This window comes from Triturus cristatus, chromosome 4_1, assembly GCF_964204655.1.
Source record: "Triturus cristatus chromosome 4_1, aTriCri1.1, whole genome shotgun sequence".
Taxonomy (NCBI): Eukaryota; Metazoa; Chordata; class Amphibia; order Caudata; family Salamandridae; genus Triturus; species Triturus cristatus.
Genome location: NC_140585.1, coordinates 150,624,440 through 150,639,072, shown reverse-complemented (window position 1 = coordinate 150,639,072; position 14,633 = coordinate 150,624,440). Strand labels below are relative to the sequence as shown.

Below are 14,633 nucleotides of genomic sequence, written 5' to 3'. Positions count from 1 at the left end.
ATGCTTTCTCTACATTCGCCTAGAACCCCAAGCCGCTATCCATTGCACCAGAGATCCAACCTGATTCAACAAGGTGAACAGAAATTCTCAAATAAAAAGATGAGCTATCAGCGGTTGACCAACTTTATAAAGTGATTTGGAAACTATAAGCAGGGTTCCATTTTGAACATTGAATTGGGGAAAAGATAATCAACATCTCAAACGACATGATACCGTTGCGGTAAGTCTTCTTAACTCTTGTCAAATGGTACACGACCGATGGGTATTTAATGGCTCCATTAAGAGTAACTTGCAATTACTCTAATGGGACTACTCGTTCATTGGATCCTGAAAAGAGCATGTCATTAGAGTACATTTTCTTTAAACAAACCGCCTGAACAGGGACTTGAACCCTGGACCCTCAGATTAAAAGTCTGATGCTCTACCGACTGAGCTATCCAGGCTCTGATACAGCAAACCTCAAAATCACCTAATCAAAATTTGGCAGTGTCCCAACTAACGCTATGTTTCTTAAGATGGTTACCTGAAGAAGGTACCAAATACACTAGAATATAATAATGAATTGATATTTCAAGCATTTGAAATTTCTTCAGTAAATGTAACCTTATTTTTAATCCTGAAGTTGCTACTATCTCATTTTTTTGCTGACGTCAAATTCATATGTGTTTATTGACATGGTAAAATTAAGGAAGGGCCCAAAATCTTACTTCCGAGTAAATTATATTTTCATCAGTACAGCTGACAATTTCCTCTTCTGCATAGATTACCCAAATTGAACGGTGTCTCTTTAAAATAGACTTCCTTTTACTGACCTTTTTTAGCAAATGATTTTGGTGAAGCAGAAGCATGCATGCATCGCTTATAACTTCTTTAAATAGTTATGAAATAAACAGGGATAAAACTGACTCTGGTGGGATTCGAACCCACAGCCTTTAAATACCTTCTTGACATTCACCTAGAAGTCCAATGCGCTATCCATTGCGCCACAGAGCCAATCTGCTTGAATGAGGTGCACAGATATTCAGAAATGAAATAATGAGCTTTGAGCTGTTGATCAACTTTATAAAGTTCATTGGATACTATAACCATGGCTATATTTTGAATATTGAATTGGGTAAAAGTTATTCACCGTGTCAAACTACATGATACAGTTGGTAAGTCTGCATACAACTCAAGTTTAGTGTATCGTCATCTGATATATGAGACAGATGGGTTTTTCACTTCTCCATGAAAGACGTTTTTTTTAAATTTTGGTAATGGAATATCTTATTCATCATGCAGTGGAACACAAAAAGAATGTACAATCAGAATACTTTTTCTTTAAAGTAGCCGACCGCCTGAACAGGGACTTGAACCCTGGACCCTCAGATTAAAAGTCTGATGCTCTACCGACTGAGCTATCCAGGCTCTGCAACACTGCAACTAAAAATCAGCTAAAAATGATGTGGACGCACACCAACCTACACTTTAATTCTTAATATGGTTACATATATTAGCAATCAAATATGTAGAGTTTAATAATTAATTGATATTTCAAGCATTTGAAATTTCAGCAGCACACGTAATCTATTTTAAATCCTGAAATTCGTTCTATCTCATTTTCGGCTGACTTAGAAATCATGTCTCTAAATTGACATTGTGAAATTAGTAAAAGGCCAAATACTATTACTAGGTACTAAATTACATGTCCGGCAGTATAACTGGAAATTTACTCTTCGGCATAGATTATGCAACATTTTCAAAGCAAACAGTGTCTGTTTAAATAGACTTTCTTTCACTGCCGTTTTGGTAAATGTCTCTGGTTATGCAGAAGCAGGCATTGTTTGTTACTGTTTCAATTAGTTATAAGATAAAGGAGGGATAAAACTGACCCAGCTAGTATTCCAACCCAAAGACTTTGAATGCTTTCTCTACATTCGCCTAGAACCCCAAGCCGCTATCCATTGCACCAGAGATCCAACCTGATTCAACAAGGTGAACAGAAATTCTCAAATAAAAAGATGAGCTATCAGCGGTTGACCAACTTTATAAAGTGATTTGGAAACTATAAGCAGGGTTCCATTTTGAACATTGAATTGGGGAAAAGATAATCAACATATCAAACGACATGATACCGTTGCGGTAAGTCTTCTTAACTCTTGTCAAATGGTACACGACCGATGGGTATTTAATGGCTCCATTAAGAGTAACTTGCAATTACTCTAATGGGACTACTCGTTCATTGGATCCTGAAAAGAGCATGTCATTAGAGTACATTTTCTTTAAACAAACCGCCTGAACAGGGACTTGAACCCTGGACCCTCAGATTAAAAGTCTGATGCTCTACCGACTGAGCTATCCAGGCTCTGATACAGCAAACCTCAAAATCACCTAATCAAAATTTGGCAGTGTCCCAACTAACGCTATGTTTCTTAAGATGGTTACCTGAAGAAGGTACCAAATACACTAGAATATAATAATGAATTGATATTTCAAGCATTTGAAATTTCTTCAGTAAATGTAACCTTATTTTTAATCCTGAAGTTGCTACTATCTCATTTTTTTGCTGACGTCAAATTCATATGTGTTTATTGACATGGTAAAATTAAGGAAGGGCCCAAAATCTTACTTCCGAGTAAATTATATTTTCATCAGTACAGCTGACAATTTCCTCTTCTGCATAGATTACCCAAATTGAACGGTGTCTCTTTAAAATAGACTTCCTTTTACTGACCTTTTTTAGCAAATGATTTTGGTGAAGCAGAAGCATGCATGCATCGCTTATAACTTCTTTAAATAGTTATGAAATAAACAGGGATAAAACTGACTCTGGTGGGATTCGAACCCACAGCCTTTGAATACCTTCTTGACATTCACCTAGAAGTCCAATGCGCTATCCATTGCGCCACAGAGCCAATCTGCTTGAATGAGGTGCACAGATATTCAGAAATGAAATAATGAGCTTTGAGCTGTTGATCAACTTTATAAAGTTCATTGGATACTATAACCATGGCTATATTTTGAATATTGAATTGGGTAAAAGTTATTCACCGTGTCAAACTACATGATACAGTTGGTAAGTCTGCATACAACTTAAGTTTAGTGTATCGTCATCTGATATATGAGACAGATGGGTTTTTCACTTCTCCATGAAAGACGTTTTTTTTTAATTTTGGTAATGGAATATCTTATTCATCATGCAGTGGAACACAAAAAGAATGTACAATCAAAATACTTTTTCTTTAAAGTAGCCGACCGCCTGAACAGGGACTTGAACCCTGGACCCTCAGATTAAAAGTCTGATGCTCTACCGACTGAGCTATCCAGGCTCTGCAACACTGCAACTAAAAATCAGCTAAAAATGATGTGGACGCACACCAACCTACACTTTAATTCTTAATATGGTTACATATATTAGCAATCAAATATGTAGAGTTTAATAATTAATTGATATTTCAAGCATTTGAAATTTCAGCAGCACACGTAATCTATTTTAAATCCTGAAATTCGTTCTATCTCATTTTCGGCTGACTTAGAAATCATGTCTCTAAATTGACATTGTGAAATTAGTAAAAGGCCAAATACTATTACTAGGTACTAAATTACATGTCCGGCAGTATAACTGGAAATTTACTCTTCGGCATAGATTATGCAACATTTTCAAAGCAAACAGTGTCTGTTTAAATAGACTTTCTTTCACTGCCGTTTTGGTAAATGTCTCTGGTTATGCAGAAGCAGGCATTGTTTGTTACTGTTTCAATTAGTTATAAGATAAAGGAGGGATAAAACTGACCCAGCTGGTATTCCAACCCAAAGACTTTGAATGCTTTCTCTACATTCGCCTAGAACCCCAAGCCGCTATCCATTGCACCAGAGATCCAACCTGATTCAACAAGGTGAACAGAAATTCTCAAATAAAAAGATGAGCTATCAGCGGTTGACCAACTTTATAAAGTGATTTGGAAACTATAAGCAGGGTTCCATTTTGAACATTGAATTGGGGAAAAGATAATCAACATCTCAAACGACATGATACCGTTGTGGTAAGTCTTCTTAACTCTTGTCAAATGGTACACGACCGATGGGTATTTAATGGCTCCATTAAGAGTAACTTGCAATTACTCTAATGGGACTACTCGTTCATTGGATCCTGAAAAGAGCATGTCATTAGAGTACATTTTCTTTAAACAAACCGCCTGAACAGGGACTTGAACCCTGGACCCTCAGATTAAAAGTCTGATGCTCTACCGACTGAGCTATCCAGGCTCTGATACAGCAAACCTCAAAATCACCTAATCAAAATTTGGCAGTGTCCCAACTAACGCTATGTTTCTTAAGATGGTTACCTGAAGAAGGTACCAAATACACTAGAATATAATAATGAATTGATATTTCAAGCATTTGAAATTTCTTCAGTAAATGTAACCTTATTTTTAGTCCTGAAGTTCCTACTATCTCATTTTTTTGCTGACGTCAAATTCATATGTGTTTATTGACATGGTAAAATTAAGGAAGGGCCCAAAATCTTACTTCCGAGTAAATTATATTTTCATCAGTACAGCTGACAATTTCCTCTTCTGCATAGATTACCCAAATTGAACGGTGTCTCTTTAAAATAGACTTCCTTTTACTGACCTTTTTTAGCAAATGATTTTGGTGAAGCAGAAGCATGCATGCATCGCTTATAACTTCTTTAAATAGTTATGAAATAAACAGGGATAAAACTGACTCTGGTGGGATTCGAACCCACAGCCTTTGAATACCTTCTTGACATTCACCTAGAAGTCCAATGCGCTATCCATTGCGCCACAGAGCCAATCTGCTTGAATGAGGTGCACAGATATTCAGAAATGAAATAATGAGCTTTGAGCTGTTGATCAACTTTATAAAGTTCATTGGATACTATAACCATGGCTATATTTTGAATATTGAATTGGGTAAAAGTTATTCACCGTGTCAAACTACATGATACAGTTGGTAAGTCTGCATACAACTTAAGTTTAGTGTATCGTCATCTGATATATGAGACAGATGGGTTTTTCACTTCTCCATGAAAGACGTTTTTTTTTAATTTTGGTAATGGAATATCTTATTCATCATGCAGTGGAACACAAAAAGAATGTACAATCAGAATACTTTTTCTTTAAAGTAGCCGACCGCCTGAACAGGGACTTGAACCCTGGACCCTCAGATTAAAAGTCTGATGCTCTACCGACTGAGCTATCCAGGCTCTGCAACACTGCAACTAAAAATCAGCTAAAAATGATGTGGACGCACACCAACCTACACTTTAATTCTTAATATGGTTACATATATTAGCAATCAAATATGTAGAGTTTAATAATTAATTGATATTTCAAGCATTTGAAATTTCAGCAGCACACGTAATCTATTTTAAATCCTGAAATTCGTTCTATCTCATTTTCGGCTGACCTAGAAATCATGTCTCTAAATTGACATTGTGAAATTAGTAAAAGGCCAAATACTATTACTAGGTACTAAATTACATGTCCGGCAGTATAACTGGAAATTTACTCTTCGGCATAGATTATGCAACATTTTCAAAGCAAACAGTGTCTGTTTAAATAGACTTTCTTTCACTGCCGTTTTGGTAAATGTCTCTGGTTATGCAGAAGCAGGCATTGTTTGTTACTGTTTCAATTAGTTATAAGATAAAGGAGGGATAAAACTGACCCAGCTAGTATTCCAACCCAAAGACTTTGAATGCTTTCTCTACATTCGCCTAGAACCCCAAGCCGCTATCCATTGCACCAGAGATCCAACCTGATTTAACAAGGTGAACAGAAATTCTCAAATAAAAAGATGAGCTATCAGCGGTTGACCAACTTTATAAAGTGATTTGGAAACTATAAGCAGGGTTCCATTTTGAACATTGAATTGGGGAAAAGATAATCAACATCTCAAACGACATGATACCGTTGCGGTAAGTCTTCTTAACTCTTGTCAAATGGTACACGACCGATGGGTATTTAATGGCTCCATTAAGAGTAACTTGCAATTACTCTAATGGGACTACTCGTTCATTGGATCCTGAAAAGAGCATGTCATTAGAGTATATTTTCTTTAAACAAACCGCCTGAACAGGGACTTGAACCCTGGACCCTCAGATTAAAAGTCTGATGCTCTACCGACTGAGCTATCCAGGCTCTGATACAGCAAACCTCAAAATCACCTAATCAAAATTTGGCAGTGTCCCAACTAACGCTATGTTTCTTAAGATGGTTACCTGAAGAAGGTACCAAATACACTAGAATATAATAATGAATTGATATTTCAAGCATTTGAAATTTCTTCAGTAAATGTAACCTTATTTTTAGTCCTGAAGTTGCTACTATCTCATTTTTTTGCTGACGTCAAATTCATATGTGTTTATTGACATGGTAAAATTAAGGAAGGGCCCAAAATCTTACTTCCGAGTAAATTATATTTTCATCAGTACAGCTGACAATTTCCTCTTCTGCATAGATTACCCAAATTGAACGGTGTCTCTTTAAAATAGACTTCCTTTTACTGACCTTTTTTAGCAAATGATTTTGGTGAAGCAGAAGCATGCATGCATCGCTTATAACTTCTTTAAATAGTTATGAAATAAACAGGGATAAAACTGACTCTGGTGGGATTCGAACCCACAGCCTTTGAATACCTTCTTGACATTCACCTAGAAGTCCAATGCGCTATCCATTGCGCCACAGAGCCAATCTGCTTGAATGAGGTGCACAGATATTCAGAAATGAAATAATGAGCTTTGAGCTGTTGATCAACTTTATAAAGTTCATTGGATACTATAACCATGGCTATATTTTGAATATTGAATTGGGTAAAAGTTATTCACCGTGTCAAACTACATGATACAGTTGGTAAGTCTGCATACAACTTAAGTTTAGTGTATCGTCATCTGATATATGAGACAGATGGGTTTTTCACTTCTCCATGAAAGACGTTTTTTTTTAATTTTGGTAATGGAATATCTTATTCATCATGCAGTGGAACACAAAAAGAATGTACAATCAGAATACTTTTTCTTTAAAGTAGCCGACCGCCTGAACAGGGACTTGAACCCTGGACCCTCAGATTAAAAGTCTGATGCTCTACCGACTGAGCTATCCAGGCTCTGCAACACTGCAACTAAAAATCAGCTAAAAATGATGTGGACGCACACCAACCTACACTTTAATTCTTAATATGGTTACATATATTAGCAATCAAATATGTAGAGTTTAATAATTAATTGATATTTCAAGCATTTGAAATTTCAGCAGCACACGTAATCTATTTTAAATCCTGAAATTCGTTCTATCTCATTTTCGGCTGACTTAGAAATCATGTCTCTAAATTGACATTGTGAAATTAGTAAAAGGCCAAATACTATTACTAGGTACTAAATTACATGTCCGGCAGTATAACTGGAAATTTACTCTTCGGCATAGATTATGCAACATTTTCAAAGCAAACAGTGTCTGTTTAAATAGACTTTCTTTCACTGCCGTTTTGGTAAATGTCTCTGGTTATGCAGAAGCAGGCATTGTTTGTTACTGTTTCAATTAGTTATAAGATAAAGGAGGGATAAAACTGACCCAGCTAGTATTCCAACCCAAAGACTTTGAATGCTTTCTCTACATTCGCCTAGAACCCCAAGCCGCTATCCATTGCACCAGAGATCCAACCTGATTTAACAAGGTGAACAGAAATTCTCAAATAAAAAGATGAGCTATCAGCGGTTGACCAACTTTATAAAGTGATTTGGAAACTATAAGCAGGGTTCCATTTTGAACATTGAATTGGGGAAAAGATAATCAACATCTCAAACGACATGATACCGTTGCGGTAAGTCTTCTTAACTCTTGTCAAATGGTACACGACCGATGGGTATTTAATGGCTCCATTAAGAGTAACTTGCAATTACTCTAATGGGACTACTCGTTCATTGGATCCTGAAAAGAGCATGTCATTAGAGTACATTTTCTTTAAACAAACCGCCAGAACAGGGACTTGAACCCTGGACCCTCAGATTAAAAGTCTGATGCTCTACCGACTGAGCTATCCAGGCTCTGATACAGCAAACCTCAAAATCACCTAATCAAAATTTGGCAGTGTCCCAACTAACGCTATGTTTCTTAAGATGGTTACCTGAAGAAGGTACCAAATACACTAGAATATAATAATGAATTGATATTTCAAGCATTTGAAATTTCTTCAGTAAATGTAACCTTATTTTTAATCCTGAAGTTGCTACTATCTCATTTTTTTGCTGACGTCAAATTCATATGTGTTTATTGACATGGTAAAATTAAGGAAGGGCCCAAAATCTTACTTCCGAGTAAATTATATTTTCATCAGTACAGCTGACAATTTCCTCTTCTGCATAGATTACCCAAATTGAACGGTGTCTCTTTAAAATAGACTTCCTTTTACTGACCTTTTTTAGAAAATGATTTTGGTGAAGCAGAAGCATGCATGCATCGCTTATAACTTCTTTAAATAGTTATGAAATAAACAGGGATAAAACTGACTCTGGTGGGATTCGAACCCACAGCCTTTGAATACCTTCTTGACATTCACCTAGAAGTCCAATGCGCTATCCATTGCGCCACAGAGCCAATCTGCTTGAATGAGGTGCACAGATATTCAGAAATGAAATAATGAGCTTTGAGCTGTTGATCAACTTTATAAAGTTCATTGGATACTATAACCATGGCTATATTTTGAATATTGAATTGGGTAAAAGTTATTCACCGTGTCAAACTACATGATACAGTTGGTAAGTCTGCATACAACTTAAGTTTAGTGTATCGTCATCTGATATATGAGACAGATGGGTTTTTCACTTCTCCATGAAAGACGTTTTTTTTTAATTTTGGTAATGGAATATCTTATTCATCATGCAGTGGAACACAAAAAGAATGTACAATCAGAATACTTTTTCTTTAAAGTAGCCGACCGCCTGAACAGGGACTTGAACCCTGGACCCTCAGATTAAAAGTCTGATGCTCTACCGACTGAGCTATCCAGGCTCTGCAACACTGCAACTAAAAATCAGCTAAAAATGATGTGGACGCACACCAACCTACACTTTAATTCTTAATATGGTTACATATATTAGCAATCAAATATGTAGAGTTTAATAATTAATTGATATTTCAAGCATTTGAAATTTCAGCAGCACACGTAATCTATTTTAAATCCTGAAATTCGTTCTATCTCATTTTCGGCTGACTTAGAAATCATGTCTCTAAATTGACATTGTGAAATTAGTAAAAGGCCAAATACTATTACTAGGTACTAAATTACATGTCCGGCAGTATAACTGGAAATTTACTCTTCGGCATAGATTATGCAACATTTTCAAAGCAAACAGTGTCTGTTTAAATAGACTTTCTTTCACTGCCGTTTTGGTAAATGTCTCTGGTTATGCAGAAGCAGGCATTGTTTGTTACTGTTTCAATTAGTTATAAGATAAAGGAGGGATAAAACTGACCCAGCTAGTATTCCAACCCAAAGACTTTGAATGCTTTCTCTACATTCGCCTAGAACCCCAAGCCGCTATCCATTGCACCAGAGATCCAACCTGATTCAACAAGGTGAACAGAAATTCTCAAATAAAAAGATGAGCTATCAGCGGTTGACCAACTTTATAAAGTGATTTGGAAACTATAAGCAGGGTTCCATTTTGAACATTGAATTGGGGAAAAGATAATCAACATCTCAAACGACATGATACCGTTGTGGTAAGTCTTCTTAACTCTTGTCAAATGGTACACGACCGATGGGTATTTAATGGCTCCATTAAGAGTAACTTGCAATTACTCTAATGGGACTACTCGTTCATTGGATCCTGAAAAGAGCATGTCATTAGAGTACATTTTCTTTAAACAAACCGCCTGAACAGGGACTTGAACCCTGGACCCTCAGATTAAAAGTCTGATGCTCTACCGACTGAGCTATCCAGGCTCTGATACAGCAAACCTCAAAATCACCTAATCAAAATTTGGCAGTGTCCCAACTAACGCTATGTTTCTTAAGATGGTTACCTGAAGAAGGTACCAAATACACTAGAATATAATAATGAATTGATATTTCAAGCATTTGAAATTTCTTCAGTAAATGTAACCTTATTTTTAGTCCTGAAGTTGCTACTATCTCATTTTTTTGCTGACGTCAAATTCATATGTGTTTATTGACATGGTAAAATTAAGGAAGGGCCCAAAATCTTACTTCCGAGTAAATTATATTTTCATCAGTACAGCTGACAATTTCCTCTTCTGCATAGATTACCCAAATTGAACGGTGTCTCTTTAAAATAGACTTCCTTTTACTGACCTTTTTTAGCAAATGATTTTGGTGAAGCAGAAGCATGCATGCATCGCTTATAACTTCTTTAAATAGTTATGAAATAAACAGGGATAAAACTGACTCTGGTGGGATTCGAACCCACAGCCTTTGAATACCTTCTTGACATTCACCTAGAAGTCCAATGCGCTATCCATTGCGCCACAGAGCCAATCTGCTTGAATGAGGTGCACAGATATTCAGAAATGAAATAATGAGCTTTGAGCTGTTGATCAACTTTATAAAGTTCATTGGATACTATAACCATGGCTATATTTTGAATATTGAATTGGGTAAAAGTTATTCACCGTGTCAAACTACATGATACAGTTGGTAAGTCTGCATACAACTTAAGTTTAGTGTATCGTCATCTGATATATGAGACAGATGGGTTTTTCACTTCTCCATGAAAGACGTTTTTTTTTAATTTTGGTAATGGAATATCTTATTCATCATGCAGTGGAACACAAAAAGAATGTACAATCAGAATACTTTTTCTTTAAAGTAGCCGACCGCCTGAACAGGGACTTGAACCCTGGACCCTCAGATTAAAAGTCTGATGCTCTACCGACTGAGCTATCCAGGCTCTGCAACACTGCAACTAAAAATCAGCTAAAAATGATGTGGACGCACACCAACCTACACTTTAATTCTTAATATGGTTACATATATTAGCAATCAAATATGTAGAGTTTAATAATTAATTGATATTTCAAGCATTTGAAATTTCAGCAGCACACGTAATCTATTTTAAATCCTGAAATTCGTTCTATCTCATTTTCGGCTGACTTAGAAATCATGTCTCTAAATTGACATTGTGAAATTAGTAAAAGGCCAAATACTATTACTAGGTACTAAATTACATGTCCGGCAGTATAACTGGAAATTTACTCTTCGGCATAGATTATGCAACATTTTCAAAGCAAACAGTGTCTGTTTAAATAGACTTTCTTTCACTGCCGTTTTGGTAAATGTCTCTGGTTATGCAGAAGCAGGCATTGTTTGTTACTGTTTCAATTAGTTATAAGATAAAGGAGGGATAAAACTGACCCAGCTAGTATTCCAACCCAAAGACTTTGAATGCTTTCTCTACATTCGCCTAGAACCCCAAGCCGCTATCCATTGCACCAGAGATCCAACCTGATTCAACAAGGTGAACAGAAATTCTCAAATAAAAAGATGAGCTATCAGCGGTTGACCAACTTTATAAAGTGATTTGGAAACTATAAGCAGGGTTCCATTTTGAACATTGAATTGGGGAAAAGATAATCAACATCTCAAACGACATGATACCGTTGCGGTAAGTCTTCTTAACTCTTGTCAAATGGTACACGACCGATGGGTATTTAATGGCTCCATTAAGAGTAACTTGCAATTACTCTAATGGGACTACTCGTTCATTGGATCCTGAAAAGAGCATGTCATTAGAGTACATTTTCTTTAAACAAACCGCCTGAACAGGGACTTGAACCCTGGACCCTCAGATTAAAAGTCTGATGCTCTACCGACTGAGCTATCCAGGCTCTGATACAGCAAACCTCAAAATCACCTAATCAAAATTTGGCAGTGTCCCAACTAACGCTATTTTTCTTAAGATGGTTACCTGAAGAAGGTACCAAATACACTAGAATATAATAATGAATTGATATTTCAAGCATTTGAAATTTCTTCAGTAAATGTAACCTTATTTTTAGTCCTGAAGTTGCTACTATCTCATTTTTTTGCTGACGTCAAATTCATATGTGTTTATTGACATGGTAAAATTAAGGAAGGGCCCAAAATCTTACTTCCGAGTAAATTATATTTTCATCAGTACAGCTGACAATTTCCTCTTCTGCATAGATTACCCAAATTGAACGGTGTCTCTTTAAAATAGACTTCCTTTTACTGACCTTTTTTAGCAAATGATTTTGGTGAAGCAGAAGCATGCATGCATCGCTTATAACTTCTTTAAATAGTTATGAAATAAACAGGGATAAAACTGACTCTGGTGGGATTCGAACCCACAGCCTTTGAATACCTTCTTGACATTCACCTAGAAGTCCAATGCGCTATCCATTGCGCCACAGAGCCAATCTGCTTGAATGAGGTGCACAGATATTCAGAAATGAAATAATGAGCTTTGAGCTGTTGATCAACTTTATAAAGTTCATTGGATACTATAACCATGGCTATATTTTGAATATTGAATTGGGTAAAAGTTATTCACCGTGTCAAACTACATGATACAGTTGGTAAGTCTGCATACAACTTAAGTTTAGTGTATCGTCATCTGATATATGAGACAGATGGGTTTTTCACTTCTCCATGAAAGACGTTTTTTTTTAATTTTGGTAATGGAATATCTTATTCATCATGCAGTGGAACACAAAAAGAATGTACAATCAGAATACTTTTTCTTTAAAGTAGCCGACCGCCTGAACAGGGACTTGAACCCTGGACCCTCAGATTAAAAGTCTGATGCTCTACCGACTGAGCTATCCAGGCTCTGCAACACTGCAACTAAAAATCAGCTAAAAATGATGTGGACGCACACCAACCTACACTTTAATTCTTAATATGGTTACATATATTAGCAATCAAATATGTAGAGTTTAATAATTAATTGATATTTCAAGCATTTGAAATTTCAGCAGCACACGTAATCTATTTTAAATCCTGAAATTCGTTCTATCTCATTTTCGGCTGACTTAGAAATCATGTCTCTAAATTGACATTGTGAAATTAGTAAAAGGCCAAATACTATTACTAGGTACTAAATTACATGTCCGGCAGTATAACTGGAAATTTACTCTTCGGCATAGATTATGCAACATTTTCAAAGCAAACAGTGTCTGTTTAAATAGACTTTCTTTCACTGCCGTTTTGGTAAATGTCTCTGGTTATGCAGAAGCAGGCATTGTTTGTTACTGTTTCAATTAGTTATAAGATAAAGGAGGGATAAAACTGACCCAGCTAGTATTCCAACCCAAAGACTTTGAATGCTTTCTCTACATTCGCCTAGAACCCCAAGCCGCTATCCATTGCACCAGAGATCCAACCTGATTCAACAAGGTGAACAGAAATTCTCAAATAAAAAGATGAGCTATCAGCGGTTGACCAACTTTATAAAGTGATTTGGAAACTATAAGCAGGGTTCCATTTTGAACATTGAATTGGGGAAAAGATAATCAACATCTCAAACGACATGATACCGTTGTGGTAAGTCTTCTTAACTCTTGTCAAATGGTACACGACCGATGGGTATTTAATGGCTCCATTAAGAGTAACTTGCAATTACTCTAATGGGACTACTCGTTCATTGGATCCTGAAAAGAGCATGTCATTAGAGTACATTTTCTTTAAACAAACCGCCTGAACAGGGACTTGAACCCTGGACCCTCAGATTAAAAGTCTGATGCTCTACCGACTGAGCTATCCAGGCTCTGATACAGCAAACCTCAAAATCACCTAATCAAAATTTGGCAGTGTCCCAACTAACGCTATGTTTCTTAAGATGGTTACCTGAAGAAGGTACCAAATACACTAGAATATAATAATGAATTGATATTTCAAGCATTTGAAATTTCTTCAGTAAATGTAACCTTATTTTTAGTCCTGAAGTTGCTACTATCTCATTTTTTTGCTGACGTCAAATTCATATGTGTTTATTGACATGGTAAAATTAAGGAAGGGCCCAAAATCTTACTTCCGAGTAAATTATATTTTCATCAGTACAGCTGACAATTTCCTCTTCTGCATAGATTACCCAAATTGAACGGTGTCTCTTTAAAATAGACTTCCTTTTACTGACCTTTTTTAGCAAATGATTTTGGTGAAGCAGAAGCATGCATGCATCGCTTATAACTTCTTTAAATAGTTATGAAATAAACAGGGATAAAACTGACTCTGGTGGGATTCGAACCCACAGCCTTTGAATACCTTCTTGACATTCACCTAGAAGTCCAATGCGCTATCCATTGCGCCACAGAGCCAATCTGCTTGAATGAGGTGCACAGATATTCAGAAATGAAATAATGAGCTTTGAGCTGTTGATCAACTTTATAAAGTTCATTGGATACTATAACCATGGCTATATTTTGAATATTGAATTGGGTAAAAGTTATTCACCGTGTCAAACTACATGATACAGTTGGTAAGTCTGCATACAACTTAAGTTTAGTGTATCGTCATCTGATATATGAGACAGATGGGTTTTTCACTTCTCCATGAAAGACGTTTTTTTTTAATTTTGGTAATGGAATATCTTATTCATCATGCAGTGGAACACAAAAAGAATGTACAATCAGAATACTTTTTCTTTAAAG

General features: G+C 36.2%; 22 non-coding genes across 22 annotated transcripts; all 22 read right to left on the bottom strand.

Annotated features, from left to right (window-relative positions):
- Window positions 1–370: 370 nt before the first annotated feature.
- On the bottom strand, window positions 371–443 carry TRNAK-UUU (transfer RNA lysine (anticodon UUU)). Its single transcript has one exon. It is a non-coding gene; the product is annotated as a tRNA-Lys (tRNA).
- A 459-nt stretch (window positions 444–902) lies between these two features.
- Window positions 903–993, bottom strand: TRNAR-UCU (transfer RNA arginine (anticodon UCU)). The gene is given in 2 exon segments: window positions 903–938; window positions 957–993. It is a non-coding gene; the product is annotated as a tRNA-Arg (tRNA).
- A 341-nt stretch (window positions 994–1,334) lies between these two features.
- Window positions 1,335–1,407, bottom strand: TRNAK-UUU (transfer RNA lysine (anticodon UUU)). The gene has a single exon. It is a non-coding gene; the product is annotated as a tRNA-Lys (tRNA).
- Window positions 1,408–2,271: 864 nt separating this feature from the next.
- On the bottom strand, window positions 2,272–2,344 carry TRNAK-UUU (transfer RNA lysine (anticodon UUU)). The gene has a single exon. It is a non-coding gene; the product is annotated as a tRNA-Lys (tRNA).
- A 459-nt stretch (window positions 2,345–2,803) lies between these two features.
- TRNAR-UCU (transfer RNA arginine (anticodon UCU)) lies at window positions 2,804–2,894 on the bottom strand. The gene is given in 2 exon segments: window positions 2,804–2,839; window positions 2,858–2,894. It is a non-coding gene; the product is annotated as a tRNA-Arg (tRNA).
- Window positions 2,895–3,235: 341 nt separating this feature from the next.
- Window positions 3,236–3,308, bottom strand: TRNAK-UUU (transfer RNA lysine (anticodon UUU)). Its single transcript has one exon. It is a non-coding gene; the product is annotated as a tRNA-Lys (tRNA).
- An 864-nt stretch (window positions 3,309–4,172) lies between these two features.
- On the bottom strand, window positions 4,173–4,245 carry TRNAK-UUU (transfer RNA lysine (anticodon UUU)). The gene has a single exon. It is a non-coding gene; the product is annotated as a tRNA-Lys (tRNA).
- A 459-nt stretch (window positions 4,246–4,704) lies between these two features.
- Window positions 4,705–4,795, bottom strand: TRNAR-UCU (transfer RNA arginine (anticodon UCU)). The gene is given in 2 exon segments: window positions 4,705–4,740; window positions 4,759–4,795. It is a non-coding gene; the product is annotated as a tRNA-Arg (tRNA).
- Window positions 4,796–5,136: 341 nt separating this feature from the next.
- On the bottom strand, window positions 5,137–5,209 carry TRNAK-UUU (transfer RNA lysine (anticodon UUU)). Its single transcript has one exon. It is a non-coding gene; the product is annotated as a tRNA-Lys (tRNA).
- An 864-nt stretch (window positions 5,210–6,073) lies between these two features.
- On the bottom strand, window positions 6,074–6,146 carry TRNAK-UUU (transfer RNA lysine (anticodon UUU)). The gene has a single exon. It is a non-coding gene; the product is annotated as a tRNA-Lys (tRNA).
- A 459-nt stretch (window positions 6,147–6,605) lies between these two features.
- Window positions 6,606–6,696, bottom strand: TRNAR-UCU (transfer RNA arginine (anticodon UCU)). The gene is given in 2 exon segments: window positions 6,606–6,641; window positions 6,660–6,696. It is a non-coding gene; the product is annotated as a tRNA-Arg (tRNA).
- A 341-nt stretch (window positions 6,697–7,037) lies between these two features.
- Window positions 7,038–7,110, bottom strand: TRNAK-UUU (transfer RNA lysine (anticodon UUU)). Its single transcript has one exon. It is a non-coding gene; the product is annotated as a tRNA-Lys (tRNA).
- A 1,396-nt stretch (window positions 7,111–8,506) lies between these two features.
- TRNAR-UCU (transfer RNA arginine (anticodon UCU)) lies at window positions 8,507–8,597 on the bottom strand. Its single transcript is given in 2 exon segments — window positions 8,507–8,542; window positions 8,561–8,597. It is a non-coding gene; the product is annotated as a tRNA-Arg (tRNA).
- A 341-nt stretch (window positions 8,598–8,938) lies between these two features.
- TRNAK-UUU (transfer RNA lysine (anticodon UUU)) lies at window positions 8,939–9,011 on the bottom strand. Its single transcript has one exon. It is a non-coding gene; the product is annotated as a tRNA-Lys (tRNA).
- Window positions 9,012–9,875: 864 nt separating this feature from the next.
- On the bottom strand, window positions 9,876–9,948 carry TRNAK-UUU (transfer RNA lysine (anticodon UUU)). The gene has a single exon. It is a non-coding gene; the product is annotated as a tRNA-Lys (tRNA).
- Window positions 9,949–10,407: 459 nt separating this feature from the next.
- Window positions 10,408–10,498, bottom strand: TRNAR-UCU (transfer RNA arginine (anticodon UCU)). Its single transcript is given in 2 exon segments — window positions 10,408–10,443; window positions 10,462–10,498. It is a non-coding gene; the product is annotated as a tRNA-Arg (tRNA).
- Window positions 10,499–10,839: 341 nt separating this feature from the next.
- Window positions 10,840–10,912, bottom strand: TRNAK-UUU (transfer RNA lysine (anticodon UUU)). The gene has a single exon. It is a non-coding gene; the product is annotated as a tRNA-Lys (tRNA).
- Window positions 10,913–11,776: 864 nt separating this feature from the next.
- On the bottom strand, window positions 11,777–11,849 carry TRNAK-UUU (transfer RNA lysine (anticodon UUU)). The gene has a single exon. It is a non-coding gene; the product is annotated as a tRNA-Lys (tRNA).
- Window positions 11,850–12,308: 459 nt separating this feature from the next.
- TRNAR-UCU (transfer RNA arginine (anticodon UCU)) lies at window positions 12,309–12,399 on the bottom strand. Its single transcript is given in 2 exon segments — window positions 12,309–12,344; window positions 12,363–12,399. It is a non-coding gene; the product is annotated as a tRNA-Arg (tRNA).
- A 341-nt stretch (window positions 12,400–12,740) lies between these two features.
- Window positions 12,741–12,813, bottom strand: TRNAK-UUU (transfer RNA lysine (anticodon UUU)). Its single transcript has one exon. It is a non-coding gene; the product is annotated as a tRNA-Lys (tRNA).
- An 864-nt stretch (window positions 12,814–13,677) lies between these two features.
- On the bottom strand, window positions 13,678–13,750 carry TRNAK-UUU (transfer RNA lysine (anticodon UUU)). The gene has a single exon. It is a non-coding gene; the product is annotated as a tRNA-Lys (tRNA).
- A 459-nt stretch (window positions 13,751–14,209) lies between these two features.
- Window positions 14,210–14,300, bottom strand: TRNAR-UCU (transfer RNA arginine (anticodon UCU)). Its single transcript is given in 2 exon segments — window positions 14,210–14,245; window positions 14,264–14,300. It is a non-coding gene; the product is annotated as a tRNA-Arg (tRNA).
- Between the last annotated feature and the right edge of the window lie 333 nt (window positions 14,301–14,633).